Below are 13,474 nucleotides of genomic sequence, written 5' to 3'. Positions count from 1 at the left end.
ACATTGTATTTCACGTTAATGGATTGTTTCAGTCAATCAAGGTTTATATTTCATTTTATATTTATTTTTATTTGTGCCATTCATTTAACCGTTTTTTTATTTGGTTTTATTTTATTGCAAGACAAGATTTGCATATTAGAATCGATGGACTGACCCAAACAAATGACTGAATCAAGAATGTTACATTGCAACACATGTTTGTTTAAAATTATTTGCACTGTCACTTCAAATTTTGGCTGTATAAAAAGATCAAAATGGCGGCATGAATTTGTTGCGAAAAAGATAGTGGATACGGTCGGAACGTGTTACCTCAAGCCACAATAAATTCTACTTATAAGCGAGTCAGAGCGTTTTGGAGCCTGTTTAAATAAAGTGAACGGGTGTGTTGAAATATTCATTTAGCATGTTTTTACATCACTAGTATGACCTTTTGGTTAATTCAGACTAAATGTATATTCGTATTCTCTTTATTATAAAAAGCAGAACAAAATGTAATGATTTTAAAAGAGAATGATCAAGAATTGCACTGCAGAAGAAAATATTTTCTTTCTGATTTAGGATCAGGAAAAAGGAGGATCTCTCTTTGTCAAATTATCCTCACCAGGTGTCTATGTAGTTTAACAAGAAAGCAAGCATGTAGGTATACTTTTCCTCTTGGAAATGAGCAGAGTGGTTGATGATTCTGATGTGGAGAATATAATTAAACAAGATAATCTAAGCTAACATGTGAGCTGTAAAAGAACTGGAAGGAGGAGGACTGCGGCAAAGTAAATACTAATCCCTCCTTATAGTTAGAAAAATGAGATCTGATGGGACCTTATTTGGAATGGTGTGCAGTTATGGTATAGAAGTATAGTTTGTGAACACATGCTACATCATACAGTTTTAGAAATGAGTAGGTCAAAACGAGGAAATGTAGAAATGGGTAAATCAAAGCGGGGTAAAGCTAAGACTTTATCATTAGTCAATGGTTTGTGGTGGTGATTGACTGGAGACAATGCAGCATGTAATGTGAAATTACCTGTGAACAGCTTTCGAAGTTGAAGACTTGTAAAAAGAATCCCAGTTCTCTTGCAGTACATCCCAGCATTTGACAAAACTACTTTTTAAATATTACTTTTAGATAAACTAGTAATTACTCTCCTTTGTCAGTCATATTTAAAATTTACTGAGCAGAGAAATTGATTGAGTAGAAGAGGAATTGTAAAATATTTATATATTTTATGAGTGTGTTTTAAAAACGTCAATATTTTCTAAAACTCCTAGGATGAGACTGAAACAATACATTTATCATTGATGAGTGAACATTAAGTAGGACGGCTTGTATTCAGTAAAGACTGGCGATGAAGAGGTCTTGTGCCCATGTTACAGAATTGGCACGTTGGTTCATTTCTGGTTTAATCACCTGACAAATTGTTTGATTTGTGATGAATCACTTCATCTCCTTGAGCCTTAGGTCCATCATTTTTTAAATACAATGGCAACATCAAGTAGTGATTCAATTCATGGTGTGAGAGGTAAAAGGTAGCAAGTGGTGCACGCACGATATCTACTTGACTTCATTTAAAGGATTTATCCTTCTCTGTTTTTTATTTCCTTCTGATTTTTGTTTTGTTAATGTGAAGCTCAAAGCCCACTGGGCTTCACAGCATGATACGGAGGTTGTGAGCAGGCATATAAGGAAGAAGCATTTCAGGTTTGCTAGAGTTCCACCCTTATGAACATAGTTAATGAAATGAAATGGTAACAATGTATGGACACATGTTTGAAAAGGGTTTTAAGTAACACTAGATACGGGTCATAACACTTCTCAGAGGGGTACAGTGATTATTTACAAAAAGACAAAGATATATAGATACGTTAAAGGAGTGGGTAGGACATCCGAGTAGTATAACAGCAAGGTCAAATGTCCTGATAGGTCAAGAACCATATAGATGGTAGTGGAGCAGAACAGTGAAAGAGGAGAGAGATGGGGAAATACTAAGGAATACAAATTAGGATAAGTGTTGTAATGTAAAACAAAAAGTTAGTTCAGAAGTCAAAGAATCATTATGACACATTAAGAGGATAGGCACATCACTTTTTTACAGGTTATTAACATAAGAGAAATACTGAAGTATAAGTACAGGAAAGAAGATTGGGAGTTTTGGGAGTTTGCAGATAATTTAAAAAAATAGGGAATGAAGGCAAACCCTGGGGTGGAAATAAGTGTAACACTATATTCTGAGTAATCCAGGAAAGTGAGGTTTACAATATGCTACAAGAGATCAGAGCAGAAGGTGGGGAAGCAGTATGACAGCAGTATTGGAGGTGGAGATAGCATATGTATTTATAACTAATACATAGGCCGGTGGGAAAGGGTTGGCCTCTAAAGCAGTGGAGGCGTACATGGGATTGAGGTGGATGACAAAGAAGAGAATAGTGCAATGATCAGGCAAAAACATCTGCAAAATGGTCATTACTATAAGCTGAAGAGGTAAGATGTTTCTCGATAATCATAGTTGACACTGAACATCCTGTGATTCTGGGCAAATCACTTAATCTCCCAGTGCCTAACAAAAATGATTATGTCCTCATGTAATGCAACTGGTGCTATGTAAAGCGCTCTGATACCCAATTCGGGTCAATATCGTGCTATATAAAACTCTGTAAAATAAAAAATACAAATTAAAAAAATAGTTTTCAGTAGTTTCTTGAGTTTTGTACATGTAGAGAATTCCATTTCACACTCAGTTAAAGGTGGACATTAAGTTAATGTGAAAGCTGCATAAAATAGGAATAGTTTTTAGATCATATACAATTACAGAACTCAAGCTTAGTTTTTTTATTCTTTTGTTAATTTCTGTTTGAAAATATAATTCCACTTGTATCTTTTCTGAAGAGTGCACATCAAAAATACAATCTATAAAAATCCCATTGTTAACTATCTAGCATCGCTGTCCACATAGTAATTCCTCCTCTGTGACACACTTATGTCCTTAAATTATTTATGTCAGTACTCATTTAATCAAACAACCAGGGTCGGACTATCCTATAGCACAATCGGGCACTGCCCGATGGCTGGCCTGAAAGTCAGTCTGTGGGCCGATTTTCTGACTGTTTGCGGGCCTATTTTACAGTCTACTGTACTGGTGTTTACTGTTGTTTCCCTAATTTCAAAGCAAACATTGCCGCCACCGAACTTAAATCCATGCAGTCATGTATACCATGTAAAACACTCATACAGCGTTTATTTACAAGCTCGAAACTACCCCAATGTGCAAACATGGGCGATTGTTTCGGCTATCCAATTCACTAATGAGGAACATTTATTTGCCCGGGCACATTTTCTGTCCCAATCTGACCCTGCAAAGAACGGATTTCATTACTTGACAACTGAGTCTATTCTTATTCGTATGTATGTATAGTACTTCCACAGCACAAACTTAGCCAAAAGGTAGTGGACCACTGTACAGGGTTATAAAAACAAGCATATAGTCAACAAGTGATAGAAGTAGCTGGGTTGTGGATAGTTAATACACTGTAATATAGTATTTGTGAAAGAGGTTAGTCTGCAACTCTTTCTAAATTAGAACATCATTGGGGTGGTCTTTATAGAGATGGGAATGCTGGCCAAGATCAGGGTTGCTTACATTGAAAGGTCTGTTGCTGAGTCTCCAGTCTGATGGCGTACTCAGTGTAGGTGTGCCAGGAACCACTAGCAAAGGTGAGCTTGTCTGAAAGATAAGCAGGGGGTGCTGGGAATGCTGGCTTTGTAGACGATGCAGCTGGTTGTGAAGATGGAACGGTTTGGTAAGGGAAGCCAGTGGAGTTCTGTTAGACCTGACATCCTTGGCGTGGTTATTCCCCCATCTTTTTGCCTCTGACTCATGTATTTTTGATGCTGTGCTGGATTTCGTTTTTGCTGGTTTAGATGCTTTGGACCCTCTGCCACTGCTGAACAGTGTCAGAGGGTAAGTGCTCCCTCTGTAAATTGTCATATTGATTGAATATACCTGATTGGCATATTTGTATCACCATGAAGTCCCTAGTAAAGTGCACTGTGTGTGCCAGGGCTGGTGATGACAGATGCTACTAGTGGGCCTGCAGCGCAGATTGCGCCACCCACATGAGTAGCTCTAAAATGGTGTCTCAGGCCTGCCAGCGCAGGGCCTGTGTGCAGTCAGTGGACTGCCATGTCCGCCTGGCCAGTGTCCCCACTGGCTGGGCTGAACGCTGCCCTGTCTGTGCACATCAGCCACCCCTATGGAAGGCTCCAGGTACCCCCCTGGGCAGGGTGCAGTGTATGGATAGGGTAGAGCATGTACTAGTGCAGGTAACATGCTCTGGTGGAGAGCAGCAGCCACTTTGTGTGCTCCCTGCTGTAGGGCTGTAAGGCTCCCTAGGGTAACATGGGGAGGCTGGTCCCATTGGACCCCAGCCTATCTCCCTATAGGAACAAGTTGGAACATCAATGAAAGATATCCCTGAACTCAGAATTAAATGACACATCTTTTAGTGAAGGTTGTTTTTGGATCCTGGGGTTGAGAATAGCCCTTTTAGAAAGTGGCTGTTCTTTTGTTTAAACCTTTCTGTGTGCTTGGGCCTGTGTGTGTGGAATGCCTTCGTGACAGGAGCTGCAGGGCCCCGGAGGGGGTTGGAGTCAGCCCAGGGGTGAAAGGCGACATCTGTTGCCCGGGGAAGGGGAGAGAGAAGCGCCTGATAGTGCTGGGCTGTGCCTGCCTGACCACCGTGCTGGCTAACTCCCCTGCCGGCCCACTGTCACCTCTGGCCCTGAGGCTGTCAGGAAGAAGAGCACCAGAAACATTCCAGAGCCAAGGATCCCCTTGCACAAGGGACTTCAAAGGCGTTCAGGGGTATAAGGGAAGGACCCCTTACTACAGAAGATTAGATTCTAAAATTCTACAATCAAGGAGGAACCTCTGCTGGAAGAAGGACGGCTGGAGAACTAAAGGAAGATTGCCTTGCTGTGTGCTCTAAGGGCTGACCTGTTCTGCTGTTGCAACTGAAGCTGAGGAGGAGAAAGGGACTTTGCTGTGAGCTGTGACCCTGCCTGCTTGAAACTACAGAGACTTTGCTGTGTGCTGTGTCTCCACTGAATCTCCAAGGGCCTGAGAAGAGCTGGCCTCCTGTTGGGAACCCAGGGCTAAAGGTTCCTAAAGCTTTGCCAGAAAACAGCTGCAAGATCGTGCTGTTGTGGACCTGGAGCGTGTGGTACTCGACTGCGGAGCGTGAGGAAGGGATCGGTGTGCTCATCGGCACATTTCCTGTGAGGGTTGGAGGCGTGTGGCGCCTCCCCTCGTGAAATCCGCTCCAACGTGGTGGGGAGGTCGAGAGGGGGGTCTCATCGGGACCAGCGCCCTTGAAAACCCTTTGCCGCCAAATCACCACCGCGGCCCGGGGCCAGGAACCCCCCCCGTAACTTGCCTAGAGGTCCAGGCGCTGCCGCGGCGAAGAACAAAGCCGCCGCGCTCCCATTGGTGGAGGGAGCCGAGCCCCCTCACTAACGCCGCGACGGGTTTGGCCCGTGCGGCGCAGCGTCATCAGCAGTGGTGGGCCGTGATTGGCCGGAGTCGCGGAGCGTCAGTGTTTACTTTCCCGGGAGCCGCGCTGCCATTGGCTGACTCCCGGGTGCTGTGGAGGCTCGCCTGAGGAGCCGCGAGGGGATTGGCTGCCTTCGCTGAGGCAGCCGAAGAAGCCGAGGAATCAGCGCGATCACCGCCGGGCCCGGGAAGAAGTGACCTGACCTCGCCGAGGGATTCTAAAAGCGTCCCGCACCCCTGGCCTGCCGTTCCACACAAGGTGAGCCTCGCCTCCTCCCCCGCCGCTCGTTGGATTGTCGAGAGCGGGCGGGAGAGGGCAGGGGACCGGCCGGGGCGGGGACGCGTGCGATCTGCACAGCCTGGGGCTCCTGAGTCCCAGGAAGGCGCGAGGCTGCACAAGGGGGGAGAAAAGAGTCCCCGAGCCTCGCGCAGAAGCGCATTGACAGCGCTTGGAGTCCTTAGGAAGATTGGACACTGGCATTTGTTTCTTTGCTCATTTTAAGAGCGCCTACATTACCGAACACTGGCATTTGTTTCTTTGCTCATGTTAAGAGCGCCTACATTACCAAACGCTGGATTGTGTCTTGGCTCATTTTGAGAGCATTGCGATCACACAATCATTGGCATATCTTTTTGCCAAGTAAAGAGACTAGAGACATTTGCTTCAAAAACTTCCTGAAACGTAGAAACACCAATTAAGATTAAGTAGATCATTTTTATAATGAAGTGATTATCGTGCAACTGCTGATTTACCTTGCTGAAACTAGATAAAGTTATATATTTTTATAAAAATATACTTACCTGTGTGGTCTCAGTTCGTGGTGGATTGGGGGATTATTGTTGTGTTGAGTGCAATTATTATACACATTGCCTTGGGGATAAGCCTGCCTGCTCATGCCAAGCTACCTAGAGGAGAGCGGAGGTTATCTACTGTGTGTATTCCTTCACCCTGACTAGAAGCAAGGGTCCCTACTTGGTCTAAGGTACTTACCTCTGCCAACTAGAGACCCCCAGTTCTAACATTATTGGACAGCGGTGCGGATTTTGAACTAATATTTGCACTTGACCTGCAGTGATTTCTTGTACATCACTAGTCTAGTTTAGCAGCACAGGTTGCGCAAGATTTTTTTCTTTTTGGTGAAACCTTTTTGGTGAAAAGGTTAGGAAGCATCATGTCTTTGAACGCGGCAAGCGTGAGAGTAGAATTGGAAGTGGAATTCGCAATTCAGGAGTTGTACAACTACAGAAAGGATCTCCTGAAACAATTCTGCAAACAGCTTGGATGCCCAGTGAAGGGCAGCGCAAACAAGGAAGAGTTACAGAAAGCTCTGAGGGCCTGGTGGGAGGCCAAACATGTTGTCTCAGAAGAAGCTACTGAAGTGGACGGCACACAGGAGAATGTTGTTTTGCTCAGTGATTTGCCAGCGCGGTCAGCATCTAAGGCTGGCAACAACCATTCCAGTAGGGTTATTTCTCCAGAGGAGCTGGAGGATAATCAGAGAGCTAGGGCTCATGAGATTGAGCTTTTGAAACTCAGAGCAGACGCCGATGAGAAGAAACTGCGCCTGGAAGTTGAGAGAGAGGCGCAGGAGAGAGCGGCGCAGGAGAGAAGGCATGCTCTCGCTTTGGAGGAGAAAAAGCTCCAATTGGCTCATGAGAGGAGCATGAAGGAGTTGGACATCAAATATAAGGAGAGGGTGTCCAGTTCTAATGGTGGCAGCGCACAACCAGTACAGGCGGGTAAGGTATACATACCAAAGGATCTGGTACAGAATTATCAGCGGGGTGAGGATATTTATGCGTGGTTCAGAGCGTATGAACTTGCCTTAAAGATGAATGAAGTGCCTGAGAAGAATTGGGGAGCAGGATTGTGGAAGCATTTTGAGGCCTCTGGGAGGGATGTTTTGGCACCCTTAGACGCAGAGGATGCTTTATCCTACTCCGCCATGAAGGAGGCTTTGTGCCTCAGGTATGGGCTCACTGCTGAACAGTACCGCCTGAAGTTTAGGAACTTCAAGAAGCTTGATTCAAGTACTTGGGTGGAGTGTGTGAGTATGTACACGCGTGCACTGGAAGGTTGGATGAAGGGCAGCAAGGTTACTGATTATGTGGGGTTGTGTCACTTGATTAGTAGGGAGCACTTAAGTAGTTTATGTGTCCCAGAGCTGCGCCAGCATCTTTTGGATAGCAAGTTAACTGATCCCAGTGAGCTTGCTAAAGAGGCGGACCGGTGGACTAGCACCAGGGTCCACAAGGGGGTGGTAAGTACCCCAGCCAAGGGTGGACAGGGTCCCCAGCAGAAGAGTGGGGGGGACACAGGTAATCAAAAGGAGTCTTCTAAAGGGCCCCAAACTGGTTCCCAGGAGAAGGTGTCTCAACCCCCCAAGTCTAAGAAGTCCTGGCCCGTAAGGGCAAGCAGGACAACAGGCCCCCGCCTACCTGCTTTACATGTGGGGAGGTGGGGCACATTGCCCCCAAATGTCCAAAAAAACCTCCAGCACCCTCTGGTGCTCCAGCACCGGCGTTGGCCAGTGTAGCTTTGGGAGGGGATTTGATTTCTAGTGGGGAGGAGGGGTTAGCTGTGTTGACCCTTGTCTCTTTAGGAGACCAAGAGATGGCCCAGGAAGCCTTGCTGCCCTTAAACACTAAGAAATATGGGCAGAAGGTGACCATCAATGGAAAGGAGATAGACGCTCTGAGAGACACCGGGGCCAGTGTGACATCTGTCAGGTGTCAATGGGTGTCTGAAGAGCAGATCATTCCCAATGTACTCCGTCCTGTGGTGGCAGCTGACAGTTCAGTGCGCCTCTGCAAGTTGGCACGGGTTCCATTCGAATGGGGAGGAGTCTCCGGTACATTGGAAGTTGTTGTAAATGATGCTTTGCCTGTAGATTGTCTATTAGGTAATGACATGGAGAGCTCTCCATGGAAAGATGTAGAGCACAGGACTCACTTGGAGATGTTGGGTTTGCCTGCGTGGATCTGTGTGTCCACCCGGGCCATGACAGCCAGAGAGGGCGGTCTAGCAGAGCTGGAGCCTGGAACAAAGGCCCAGGAACCTGCCAAGAGAAGAAGGGGTAGAGGGCGCGGGAAACCGGCCCCCACTGTTCCCACGGTCCAGGAGGAGGCAGACCCAGAGGGGGATGCCCTGGAATCTACAGGGGAGCAGGTGGCCGAACTAGGGGAATTGCCTGAGCTGTCCCAGTGGCAGCAGGAAGGTGGTCCCTCCAGGGAGGAATTCTGCCAGGCTCAGAAGGAGTGCCCTTCTCTCGTTGGTGTGCGGCAGCAGGCTGCCGACCAGGCCGCAGGCCTGGGGTCCAAGGAGCATTTGATCTACTGGGAGGATGACTTACTTTATAGTGAGCCTAAGTTCGCTGAGCCCGGTGCAGCCCGAGTGCTGGTAGTGCCCGAGCGCTTCAGGAACTTCCTACTGGGTCTAGCTCATGACGTGCCTCTCGCAGGACATCTGGGGCAAGACAAGACCTATCACAGGCTTGTCACCCATTTCTACTGGCCCCAGATGAAGAAGCACGTTGCTGCCTTTTGTAAGTCTTGTCAGACTTGTCAGGCCAGTGGCAAGAGTGGAGGGAAGTGCGTGGCACCCCTACAACCCTTTCCCGTGGTGAGCACCCCTTTTGAGCGGGTGGGCATTGACATCGTGGGGCCCCTGGATCCCAAGACAGCCCTAGGCAACAGGTTTATCCTGGTCTTGGTGGACCATGCCACTCGGTACCCGGAAGCCATCCCGCTCAGGACGGTCACAGCCCCCGTGGTGGGCCGTGCCCTGATGGGGATCTTTTCCCGGGTGGGATTTCCCAGGGAGGTGGTCTCAGACAGGGGGACAAACTTCATTTCGAGGTATATGAAGTCCCTGTGGGCGGAGTGTGGGGTGACATACAAATTCACCACTCCTTACCACCCTCAAGGAAATGGTTTGGTTGAGAGATTCAACCGCACCTTGAAGGGCATGATCATGGGCCTGGAAGAGCCCATGAGGCGGAAATGGGATGTCTTGTTGCCATGCCTGTTGTTTGCCTACAGGGAGGTGCCTCAGAAATCCTTAGGGTTCAGTCCCTTTGAGTTGCTGTATGGCCACCCTGTCAGAGGGCCTCTTACTCTGGTGAAGGAGGGGTGGGAGAAATCCCGTGGGAAAACCCCTCAGGATGTGTTCAGCTATGTGCTGGCCATTCGCAACCAGACCAAGCGCTTCAGGAAGCTCGCTCAAGAGAACCTGGAGGCTAGCCAGGAGGAAATGAAGAGGTGGTATGACCAGAACACCTCTCTAGTGGAGTTCCAACCTGGACAGAAAGTGTGGGTGATGGCGCCTGTGGAGCCTTGTGCGCTCCGTGACAAGTGGTCTGGGCCATACGAGGTGGTGGAGCGCAAGAGCATATTGATTGAATATACCTGATTGGCATATTTGTATCACCATGAAGTCCCTAGTAAAGTGCACTGTGTGTGCCAGGGCTGGTGATGACAGATGCTACTAGTGGGCCTGCAGCGCAGATTGCGCCACCCACATGAGTAGCTCTAAAATGGTGTCTCAGGCCTGCCAGCGCAGGGCCTGTGTGCAGTCAGTGGACTGCCATGTCCGCCTGGCCAGTGTCCCCACTGGCTGGGCTGAACCCTGCCCTGTCTGTGCACATCAGCCACCCCTATGGAAGGCTCCAGGTACCCCCCTGGGCAGGGTGCAGTGTATGGATAGGGTAGAGCATGTACTAGTGCAGGTAACATGCTCTGGTGGAGAGCAGCAGCCACTTTGTGTGCTCCCTGCTGTAGGGCTGTAAGGCTCCCTAGGGTAACATGGGGAGGCTGGTCCCATTGGACCCCAGCCTATCTCCCTATAGGAACAAGATGGAACATCAATGAAAGATATCCCTGAACTCAGAATTAAATGACACATCTTTTAGTGAAGGTTGTTTTTGGATCCTGGGGTTGAGAATAGCCCTTTTAGAAAGTGGCTGTTCTTTTGTTTAAACCTTTCTGTGTGCTTGGGCCTGTGTGTGTGGAATGCCTGCGTGACAGGAGCTGCAGGGCCCCGGAGGGGGTTGGAGTCAGCCCAGGGGTGAAAGGCGACATCTGTTGCCCGGGGAAGGGGAGAGAGAAGCGCCTGATAGTGCTGGGCTGTGCCTGCCTGACCACCGTGCTGGCTAACTCCCCTGCCGGCCCACTGTCACCTCTGGCCCTGAGGCTGTCAGGAAGAAGAACACCAGAAACATTCCAGAGCCAAGGATCCCCTTGCACAAGGGACTTCAAAGGCGTTCAGGGGTATAAGGGAAGGACCCCTTACTACAGAAGATTAGATTCTAAAATTCTACAATCAAGGAGGAACCTCTGCTGGAAGAAGGACGGCTGGAGAACTAAAGGAAGATTGCCTTGCTGTGTGCTCTAAGGGCTGACCTGTTCTGCTGTTGCAACTGAAGCTGAGGAGGAGAAAGGGACTTTGCTGTGAGCTGTGACCCTGCCTGCTTGAAACTACAGAGACTTTGCTGTGTGCTGTGTCTCCACTGAATCTCCAAGGGCCTGAGAAGAGCTGGCCTCCTGTTGGGAACCCAGGGCTAAAGGTTCCTAAAGCTTTGCCAGAAAACAGCTGCAAGATCGTGCTGTTGTGGACCTGGAGCGTGTGGTACTCGACTGCGGAGCGTGAGGAAGGGATCGGTGTGCTCATCGGCACATTTCCTGTGAGGGTTGGAGGCTTGTGGCGCCTCCCCTCGTGAAATCCGCTCCAACGTGGTGGGGAGGTCGAGAGGGGGGTCTCATCGGGACCAGCGCCCTTGAAAACCCTTTGCCGCCAAATCACCACCGCGGCCCGGGGCCAGGAACCCCCCCCGTAACTTGCCTAGAGGTCCAGGCGCTGCCGCGGCGAAGAACGAAGCCGCCGCGCTCCCATTGGTGGAGGGAGCCGAGCCCCCTCACTAACGCCGCGACGGGTTTGGCCCGTGCGGCGCAGCGTCATCAGCAGTGGTGGGCCGTGATTGGCCGGAGTCGCGGAGCGTCAGTGTTTACTTTCCCGGGAGCCGCGCTGCCATTGGCTGACTCCCGGGTGCTGTGGAGGCTCGCCTGAGGAGCCGCGAGGGGATTGGCTGCCTTCGCTGAGGCAGCCGAAGAAGCCGAGGAATCAGCGCGATCACCGCCGGACCCGGGAAGAAGTGACCTGACCTCGCCGAGGGATTCTAAAAGCGTCCCGGACCCCTGGCCTGCCGTTCCACACAAGGTGAGCCTCGCCTCCTCCCCCGCCGCTCGTTGGATTGTCGAGAGCGGGCGGGAGAGGGCAGGGGACCGGCCGGGGCGGGGACGCGTGCGATCTGCACAGCCTGGGGCTCCTGAGTCCCAGGAAGGCGCGAGGCTGCACAAGGGGGGAGAAAAGAGTCCCCGAGCCTCGCGCAGAAGCGCATTGACAGCGCTTGGAGTCCTTAGGAAGATTGGACACTGGCATTTGTTTCTTTGCTCATTTTAAGAGCGCCTACATTACCGAACACTGGCATTTGTTTCTTTGCTCATGTTAAGAGCGCCTACATTACCAAACGCTGGATTGTGTCTTGGCTCATTTTGAGAGCATTGCGATCACACAATCATTGGCATATCTTTTTGCCAAGTAAAGAGACTAGAGACATTTGCTTCAAAAACTTCCTGAAACGTAGAAACACCAATTAAGATTAAGTAGATCATTTTTATAATGAAGTGATTATCGTGCAACTGCTGATTTACCTTGCTGAAACTAGATAAAGTTATATATTTTTATAAAAATATACTTACCTGTGTGGTCTCAGTTTGTGGTGGATTGGGGGATTATTGTTGTGTTGAGTGCAATTATTATACACATTGCCTTGGGGATAAGCCTGCCTGCTCGCGCCAAGCTACCTAGAGGAGAGCGGAGGTTATCTACTGTGTGTATTCCTTCACCCTGACTAGAAGCAAGGGTCCCTACTTGGTCTAAGGTACTTACCTCTGCCAACTAGAGACCCCCAGTTCTAACAAGTTCCATCTGGAGGGTGGTGATGTGATCATATTTCTTCAAGCCCTGGATGAGATTTGCTGAAGCCTGTGGGATGCCCTTCAGGGGTTCTACCGTGTAGTCTAGGATGAAATGGAGCAGAGCTCTAAAACCATCCAGATGAGAGAGTATAAGGACTCGAACAGAAGTTCTGAAGTGTCTCTCTGGAAGGAACTGTTATACTGTCTTTAGAAGAGAGAGCTAGTACCAGGTCATCTTTGTTTTTGGCAATAGGGTACTTGAGGGTGCGGTTCATGACCAGGATGAATCCAAGTGATTTGGCATTCATACAATTTGGGTTTCTAAGCTATCAAGGTTCTTGTCATTGAGCTAGGTTTGTACTGTTTCTAGTTTGTTGTTTTCGGCAGAGGATATTCAGATCTGCAAGATGTGCCTCTAATGTCTGAGGAAAGGGATGTTGGAAGCAGAGCAGACTTTTGAGTAGAGCTGTGTATCAACAGCATCTGGGCGAATCTTGATCACTGTGCCTCTGGATTCAAGCTAGCCTGGCTGATAAGGGGTGATGCCTGGAAACCTTTCCCAGGATGCATGTTTCCAGTCCAGGGAGAACCTGGCTTGGCAGTTCAGTCTGGACTGTTCCCATGAGGCACAGGGTCAATACTGATTTGCATATGCCTGGGTCTGAACTGGGATGGAATGGTGAGCAAAAGAACAATGGATTTAACCCATATCTATTGACTGGGGGTGAATGTTTGATTCTCTCTGCATTCCGTCCATCATCAGTGTGTCTTTTGTTTTCTCGCCCTAAGTGTGCTGGGTATGACCAGACGTGGATCCCAGCTCTCTGGTGACTGGATTCAGGCTAGCCTGGTTGATGAGGGGTGATGCCCCAAAACCAGTCCCAGGATTCTTGTTTGCAGTCCAGGGAGTACCTGGCTTGGCATTTCGGTCTGGACTGTTCCCATGAGGCACTGGG

At 48.8% G+C, this 13,474-nt stretch overlaps 1 protein-coding gene across 1 annotated transcript in view; it reads left to right on the top strand.

Moving 5' to 3' along the window:
• The window catches only part of MCTP1 (multiple C2 and transmembrane domain containing 1), a 1,759,297-nt gene that overhangs the window by 156,864 nt on the left and 1,588,959 nt on the right, over nucleotides 1-13,474 (top strand). The gene's annotated exons all lie outside the window — the stretch shown is intronic.

This window comes from Lissotriton vulgaris, chromosome 3_1 (genome assembly GCF_964263255.1).
Source record: "Lissotriton vulgaris chromosome 3_1, aLisVul1.2, whole genome shotgun sequence".
NCBI lineage: Eukaryota > Metazoa > Chordata > Amphibia > Caudata > Salamandridae > Lissotriton > Lissotriton vulgaris.
This window is presented reverse-complemented; position numbering and strand designations above follow the sequence as displayed.